Below are 9,045 nucleotides of genomic sequence, written 5' to 3' on the forward strand. Positions count from 1 at the left end.
ACAAATTCCTACATATTCTTTAATGAATAACTATGTGTTTATGGGGATAAAGGAGATGAAAGTCCACATGTTTATTGTAGCAGTTAAATGATATTACTGAGTTTTGATTTAAGCATTACAGCCCTAATTCAATTAGGTGGAAATCTACATTGAAAATATTTTCACACATGTGATATATACAATCCTTCACAAATCATAGATGTTGAAAAAATACATTTTAAAAAGCTGACAATTAAAAATATAATACACAACTAGATTCATGTGACATTGCAAAAGTTATCTCCTCCATATACTTAACCCTTTATTTCCCTAACCAAGACAGCTTTATGAATAAATCATATTTTAGAAACCTATAGGAAAACATACAACGATTAGAAAAAAGTTTCATGATCTGACATGTTTGATAAGTTATATCTAACAGGACTCGTGTCCATGAATATTACTAGAACATAATTACACAGATTAAGTTGTAATGAAAATAAGCTTGATCCAGTTTCTGAAAGTTAAATTATGTACTTTATTTAGTTCAGAAAATTAATCAATGACAGAAATGAAGGAATCCTTTTCCTAGTAATTCCATTCCATAAAGCCTTCTTCACTTCCGTATTCCAGAGACTGTAGATCAGAGGATTCAACATGGGGATGACCACTGTGTAGAACATGGAAGCTACTTTGTCCTGTGTCAAGGAGTAGCTGGAAGTAGGTCTCAGATAAGTATAGATGGAGGTGGAATAGAACAGGATGATGGCTGTCAGGTGAGATGCACACGTGGAGAATGCTTTGCATCTCCCCTCCCCTGAATGCATATGGAAAATGGAGAAGAGAATGTAGGAGTAGGAGGTGAGGTGCCGGGGTCCAACCCCGGCTGATCCAGGGTATTCGAAGGAGAGACGGCCTAGGCGACTATTTATATGCTAATTAGAGATATAAAGAGTAATCGAATGAGGATAGCTTAGTAGGAAAATTCAGTGGAGAAAAGAGGCTGAGTAGCTTGGTTTACATGGGAGACCAATAAAACTTCAAGACAAGAAGTTTGCACCACTTATGTAGGCCGCAGGCACCCTCTCAAATAGCGGAAGGTGCCTCACCCTAGACACCTTCTCGAGTGGGTCTTAGAAGCCCAGGCATAATTAGTAAGCATGGTGGGTTCCACGCTCCAGATGGAGACTTCAGCCAGAATGTGAAAAGAATGACATAGGGAGACCAAGCGCTGGTGAGCAAGGCCCATAGCTTTATTTTCAACAGGGGCTTATATACCCTAAGTTACACATAGAGGATAATAGGGGATGCAAAGTCAGCAGTCTTTGATTCTTATCAAACACCAGGGTTTCTTTTCTGCAAATTTATCATATACAAATGGTTTAGGTGATTTACACCATCTTCTGGCCAGAAGACCTGCTAACATTTTATGACTCTTGACAAGGACTTATCAATAAAGACTTATTTTCTCTAAGAGTAATTATTTTAAAGTTTGGCGCCATCTTCTGAAGATAAAATTGCATTCCTATAGGACGGATGTGTAATGGGTTTACAACAAAGGAAAGAATTTATCACCTTAAGGGTCTAAAGTTACTAACACCAAGGCCACTACTTATTTTTTCTACATACCAACTATATTAATTAATACACATTCAAGGATACAATTCAGGGGATGTGAAAACTTGGCAACAAGCATTGACTCATCAATGAAATCCCTTACTAGTCTTATTCTGACAGTTTCTAACTCTCTGAGAGGCTCTAAGCTATTTGAATATCTTAAGCTTCCCGTGCCTCTCGAGGCTGGGAGACTGTAAATAATCGTATGCATAGCTGTGTTGTCAGGCGAGTTAGAGAGCCATCTGAGGAGTTTGGATTTAAACACTCCTAATTGCCCAGGAACTTTATTAATTGGAGCTGTAAGTTAACTCTTTGACAGAGCGAGATGGTGGTGGGGGACAGCCCCCAGTAAAGTCACAGGTGAGAGCACAAAGCAATAAAGTAGGCAGACTCTGGTTTTTTGGGGGAAGATGCTCGAGAATATCCGGGGAGACTCCCGAGGCTCGATCCCGCCTTTGCGTATGCCGAGCCTCCTTCCTCATGACCTTTGTCACGAGTGGAATGTCTCTCGCCAGCTCCCGGCAGTGGGGATCACCGGCAGAGTTCCAATGATATTCACACCAGCAAAAGTGGACAAGATACTTTCATATAGGCATGTGTCGGAACAAGAGAGCTCGAAAATTGGGGGCTGTCACAGAAGAAGTGATGAGTGACATTGGAACTGCAGAATGATAAGCTGCTTATACAACTTGTGTGAACCACAGAGTTCAACAGTCCTGCTGTAAAAGCCCCTTTTTCAGGCAGATTGTACTGGACATGATCAAGGCGAACGGGAGAGGGTTGCATATGGCCACAGAGCAGTCACAGGCCATTAACCCGAAAACGATGCATTCAGTTGTGGCAAAAACGATAAAGAAGTACATCTACAGAAAGCAGCCAGCAAAGGAGGTGGTTTTCTTCTCCGATAAAAAAAATCTACTAGCGTCTTTGGAGTGATGGTGGATGAATAACAAACATCCACAAGGGACAGGTTAACCAGGAAGAAGTACATGAGTGTGTGAAATCAGGAATTTGTTCTGATTAAGAGAATCATCCCAACATTCCCCACAACTGTAAGTGTATAAATCACAGAAAAAAGGCAAAAGAAGATAACCTGTAGCTCCAGTGTGTCTGCTAATCCCAACAGGATGAACTCAGTGAGCAAAGTATAATTTTTTCTGGCCATTTATTACAGATACTTTATGCTTCAATTTGAATTCATGTAAATATTTTCCTCTCAAAAGTTTACAAGAAGTAGTAGGTCTAATAAAATTAGTCACACATGAAAATAATCTAGGATAACACCATATTATATAGAGCAAGTGAAGCAAGAGGAAAATTAGTGGACAAATGAATGAGCATTCGAATCTATTAAACAATTCTCCATGTTAAAATATACCTGGTTTGAAAGATTCTCAAATTATTGGGCTAAGTACACATATTTCACTTCAGTTTCTGCAAATCCAATATATATGTTCTATTCTTTCTCTTCTAGCCTACATCCAAAATGCAAAGTACCAAACTATTCTACCTGAAGTCTCTTCCATTGTCTGAACAGGTATGGGAGTTTAACTCAATGCATTTTTTTTTTTTCTCTTCAGGACCACTTTGTATATCCTGCAACTCTAGAATCTATGCATCAATACTTGAAAGTTGCTTTTGTGTTCCTCATGCAGTAAAAAAAAGTCCATTTCAAATAATCAACATGTTGACAATTACCATATTCATAAACATGATTTTATAGTGTTTTAAATTAAACCAAACAACTCTTTCATTACAAAGCACACTATAAAATTAATGCCATGTATTAGTATTAGCACAGGGCTTCCTTCATAGCTCAGTCTGTAAAGAGTTTGCCTGCAATGCAGGAAACCCGGGTTCAATTCCTGGGTGGAGAAGATCCCCTGGAGAAGGAAATGGCAACCCACTCCAGTATTCTTGCTTGGAGAATCCCATGGAAAGAGGAGCCTACTGTCTATGGGGTCCCAAGAGTCAGATATGACTGAGCGACTAAGCATACACATTAATATAAGCACACACTGTACCTGTCCACATTAATGAATGGCAGCACCAATACTTAACAGCATCCTTCCCATTACTAACTTGTCTAGTTTATTGTTGTTGTTGTTTTTATTAGAATGCCAAATAACTCAGTTGAGGCACAAAAATGAAAAGATTTTCATTTTCTAAGTGAAATGAAAAGCAGTGAAATTTTGAATTACATCTTCGTAAAAATCTGAGACACTTTCTGAACGTATACACATGGCTGCCTTTTATTTGGTTTTCCTTGAACAGGGTAGGGTAACCATGAGGACAGGATTATAGGTTTGGGTTGTGGCATCAGTCCTCTAAAGGCATAAACTCTAATCTCAGAGGAAATTAAAACAAGATCATATGCAGTTAGATGCAGTCAAATGGGATGTGGCTCCTGCATCCTCATGTGATTATGGATCTCTCTGTTACCTTAATGTTTCACCAATGTTTATAAGATATTAATTTTAATTGTCTGTTTAATTGCTTCTTTGTAGCGCCCACATATTCCAAAAGGGTGCATAGCCCACTACCAAGTTATCATTTTTCCTTTTCTGTTTGAGTTTGTGTGTGTTCGTGTGTGTGTTCACCCCTCCCCTCGTCTCAGTGTGTTTAGCCTTCATTCCAGCTCACTAGTTGAGTGAAGTAAATAAGAAAATGACACTCACTTCAACTCTTTTTTGCTGTGAAAGGTATTATTTCATTCTTTTTTATGGCTAATATTCCATTGTGTAATATGTACCATATTTTTATCCATTCATCTGTCAACAGACATTAAGGTTGCCTTTAAATACTCTGAGTAAATAAGACAATATATTAAAAAAAAAACATATTTTTAAGATTTTGTAATTACATTTGTTTGTTGAAATTGTCTGTGATTCTGAACTTACAAAGAATTTAAACTACAAATATTCCATTCCAAAAACACAAATCACAAAGAGAAATGAATCACACTGTGTGTCCATATGAAAACAGAGTCTATTTGCATACAGAAATAAATAAATCATGGCAACATATTCTTAGTTCAAGCTCCAAGAAAATAGAAATAAAAATTGAAATAAATAAATAGGATCTAATGAAACATATAAGCTTTTGCCAGCATAGTAAACCATAAGCAAAATGAAAAGACCACCTAGGACAGGGTAAAAATTTTTGCAAACCATGCAAAATGACAAGGGTTTAATGGATTCATGTTGATGTATGGCAAAACCAATACAATATTATAAAGTAATTAGCCTCTAATTAAAATAAATAAATTTAAATTTTTTAAAAAAGAACAAAAACAAAACAAAACAAACAAACAAACAAATATATATATATACACACAAACAGCCCATATAACTCAATAACAACACAACATAATAGCAAACCAGGAAAAATTTGACAGAAGACCTGATTAGACATTTCTACAAAGAAAACATACAGATAGTCAACAGGCACATGAAAAAAAATGCTCAATAGCAATAGTTATTAGTGAAAGGTAAATCAAAACTACAACCTCACAGCAGTCAAAATAGCCATCATTTAAAAAATATCTACAAATAATAAATGCTAGAGAGCTTATGGAGAAAAGGGAATCCTAATACATTGTTGGTGGGAATGCAAACTAGTGCAGCCACTGTGGAAAACTTGTTGAGGTTCCTTAAAAATCAAAAATAAAATTGCCATATGATCCAGCAATCACAATCCTGGGTATATATCTGAATAAAACTATAATTTGAAAAGACATATGCTCCCTTATGTTCATAGTATTACTATTTACAATAGCTAAGGCATGAAGGCAACCTTAATGTCTGTTGACAGATGAATGGATAAATATATGGTACATATTACACAATGGAATATTAGCCATAAAAAAGAATGAAATAATACCTTTCACAGCAACATTGATTGACCTAGAGATTATCATATTAAATGAACCAAGTTAGAAAAAGACAAATATCCAAATATGGCATGATATCATTTATATGTGGAACCTAAAAAAATGATACAAATGAACTTATTTACAGAACAAAGAGACTCACAAGCATAGAAAACAAATTTATAGTTACCAAAGGGGAAAAAGGGTAGGGGGACAAATTTGGAGTTTATGAGTAGCAGATACAAACTATTATTTACAAAACTGATTACCAGCAAGGTCCTACTATGTGTATGTGTGTGTGTGCACGCACACGCACGCGTGCATGTGTATATACACACAAGGAACTATATTTAATATCCTATGTTGTTGCTGTTCAGTCACTCAGCTGTGTCCAACTCTGCGACCCATGGACTGCAGCATGCCAGGCTTCCCTGTTCTTTACCATCTCCCAGAGTTTGCTTAAACTCAAGTCCATCGAGTCTGTGATGCCATCCAACCATCTCTGATGCCCTCTTCTTCTCCTAACCTCAATCATTCCCAGCATCAGGGTCTTTTCCAATGAGTCGTCTCTTCCCATCTGTTGGCCAAAGTATTGTAGCTTCAGCTTCATCATCAGTTCTTCCAACAAATATTCAGCATTGACTTAGTTTAGGATTGACTGGTTTGATCTCTTTGCAGGCCAAAGGACTCTCAAGAGTCTTCTTGAGTACCACAATTAAAAGGCATCAATTCTTCAGCACCTAGCCTTCTTTATGGTCCAATTCTCTCATCCATCCATGACTACTGGAAAAACCATAGCTTTGACTATATGGACCTTTATCAGCAGAGTGATGTCTTTGCTTTTTAATACTTTGTCTAGGTTTGCCATAGCTTTCTTTCCAAGAAGCAAGCACCTTTTAATTTCATAGCTTCAGTTCACCATCTGCAGTGAGGAAAATAAGGATATCTCAAAGCAAATAATTATAGACAGAATGTTAAAAGGCATATTCAGAGCAAATCACCCAGTTAAAAATAAGATTTTTGAGCCTGAATAAGTGGTCAAAACCAGAGAATCAAATTTGGGAAGGCTTTCTTTGCTTCTTATGTAGAAGGAAATCTCTAAAGGAGTGATCTTGTATGCAAGAGGTCGATGAGTCAGCCATTGCTGGAAAATCTCTTTTCCACCCTTTATCAATCAGAATAATGGCTTTCCTAGAAAACAGTACATTCTTCTCATGCAGGTAGTATGTTATGACATGAAATCTATATTCAGAAACCAGTATCTGAAGATGCCCTACCAGCATATATGGAAAATTGGAAAACCTTCCTCAAATTAAAGGCAACAAATGGCCTTTGCTTCTTCCCATTGTTCTGTGCAGTCAGCAGAGGTACAACTGCCAATGAGTTGACATTTTATGTCTCGAATGTAATGTCATAATTTTTGCTCAAACACTCATCTTTTAGTGGAACTATCAACACCAGGTCTGCTATACCATGCTGTTAGTCTTTTAATCTAATAAAGCTGATTTGATATCTATTAGTTTCCAGGCTATACATTGGGACTAGAGAAAGAAAGCTGAATAATCTCATTGGAAAAAGAAAATGTAGGCAATATTCTGGAAAATTAAAAACCAACAATGGTCACAAGACCCATTAATGAATGCTATGTGTTATATCAGAGATTTCAATACCCTGAATAGAGTTTAGTATTACTTTTCTATTTAACATGGCATCAGACTTTTTGTGATATAAAAATAAGAGATCATTTACCTAAAATATTAAATCATATATAATGGGAAAATAACAGAAATTATTGAGTGGAGACTGTAATGAATAAGAAACAAATTTTATGAATTAATATTTTTAAATCACAGTACAATCAATTTCAGTAGGAATTTTCTCAGTGCCACCATAACATCTTTGTTTCTCAGACGATATACCATAGGGTTAAACATCAGTGTGGCAATGGTATAAAAAAGAGAAACTTGTCCATTCCTATCAAATGACTGGACTTGGTCTTAAATATGTAATGGGTCCTGATCCAAAGAATAAAGCCGCAATCATGAGATCAGAAGAGCAGGTGGAGAAAGCCTTGGCTCGCCCAGTGTCTGAAGGCAGCTTTAAGATGGTCTCAATTATTCTCGTGAAAGAACCAAGAATTAACATAAAAGGAATAATAGTGACAACTAGAATAGCAACTACATAAACAAATATCTCAATCATAAAAGTGTCCCCACAGGCAAGCTTTAGCACTGGATGTACATCACAGAAGAAGTGATTCAACTGGTTAGGGCCACAGAAGGGTAGAGAGAAGATCTGGTAAGTAAATCCTAAGTACGTAGGAATTCCACTGACCCAACTGTCAGCGGCCAGTTAGACACACAGCCTGCAGTTCATAAGGAGAGGGTACAGCAGTGGGTTGCCAATGGCAACATACCTGTCATAGCCATTGAAATCAGAAGAAGGCACTCAGTGACCCCAAACACCAGAAAGAAATACATTTGAGCAGCACAGGCCAGCAAGGATATATTTCTAGATTGTCTACAAAGATCTGTTAATAACCCGGGGACAGTGACTGATACATATTTCCAAGGAAGAAAAATTCCCTAAGAAAAAAAAAAATGTGAGTCTGGAGGGAAGGATCCATCTTGGTTATTATAATAATGAGACTATTTCCCATCAGAATAATCATATACATGATCAAAAATACCCCAAAAAGAAATCCTCGAAGGTCAAGAATATCAGAGAAACCAAGCAAGTTGAAATCCACCAATGTAGCCTGGTTCAACTCTGGTGGATTTTACCCTCTGGATCCCATCTATGAATAAAATGTTTAGAGTCACTCAGATACACTGTGTCCAGCAGCAAAACAGGACAAAATAAATCAATGATTTCAAATCAATTCACATGATAGCTACCCATTTTTTGTTTGTATTTTTGTTAATAAATCAAATCCAGTATTCTAAAATACCACAATGTGAAAATAGAAAACAACTCTTAAACTCTTTCTTTTGGCTCACATTAAAGGTTATGGGTTTATGTGTAACAGTAAAACGGACAACAACGAAAACAAAAAATATGTTGTGTAGCCTATTTTCAGGATAAGAATTGCTGTAGGTAACGGGTGGCATTTTCTTCTGGAAAATGCTTCTCTTTTCTGATCAGTTTGGTTTCTATTATCTTTTTATTTGTATTTTTCTGCCTTGAGCTTCCTAATTTTCCATTTTTGTATGTGTTTTTTTTTTTTTTTTTTCATGTTTTCTTTGATGTTTCTCTTGTGAGCTGCATCTCAGATAACCAAAGGGCAGTGTGATCACTAAGACTCCACTGCCAGGCCCAGTTCAGCACCACCCTCTCCCACCACCACCATTCTCCAGACCACTCTGTAAGAAAGAGACTTAAACTTTCATCAGAAAAATAAGAAATATGTTCTTGTCATCATCATGCAAATTCCATGTGATATACTACAGAAGTTTATAGTACAAATAAAACATCATAGCAAGTCATATGTTCACTTGAGTTTAGAATATAAAGTAAGTAAGAATTTGAGGTAATGTGTCCTCAACCTCATTATGGCTGGCCCCCAACAATCTTAACAA

General features: G+C 36.6%; 2 pseudogenes; both read right to left on the minus strand.

Annotated features, from left to right (window-relative positions):
- Positions 1-521: 521 nt before the first annotated feature.
- Positions 522-2,761, minus strand: LOC147354907 (olfactory receptor 5F1-like; annotated as a pseudogene).
- Positions 2,762-7,275: 4,514 nt separating this feature from the next.
- On the minus strand, positions 7,276-8,264 carry LOC147354908 (olfactory receptor 10AG1-like; annotated as a pseudogene).
- Between the last annotated feature and the right edge of the window lie 781 nt (positions 8,265-9,045).

Source organism: Bos grunniens, chromosome 17 (genome assembly GCF_055505025.1).
Source record: "Bos grunniens cultivar Pamir isolate PY7600 chromosome 17, Bosgru_T2T1.0, whole genome shotgun sequence".
Classification (NCBI taxonomy): Eukaryota; Metazoa; Chordata; class Mammalia; order Artiodactyla; family Bovidae; genus Bos; species Bos grunniens.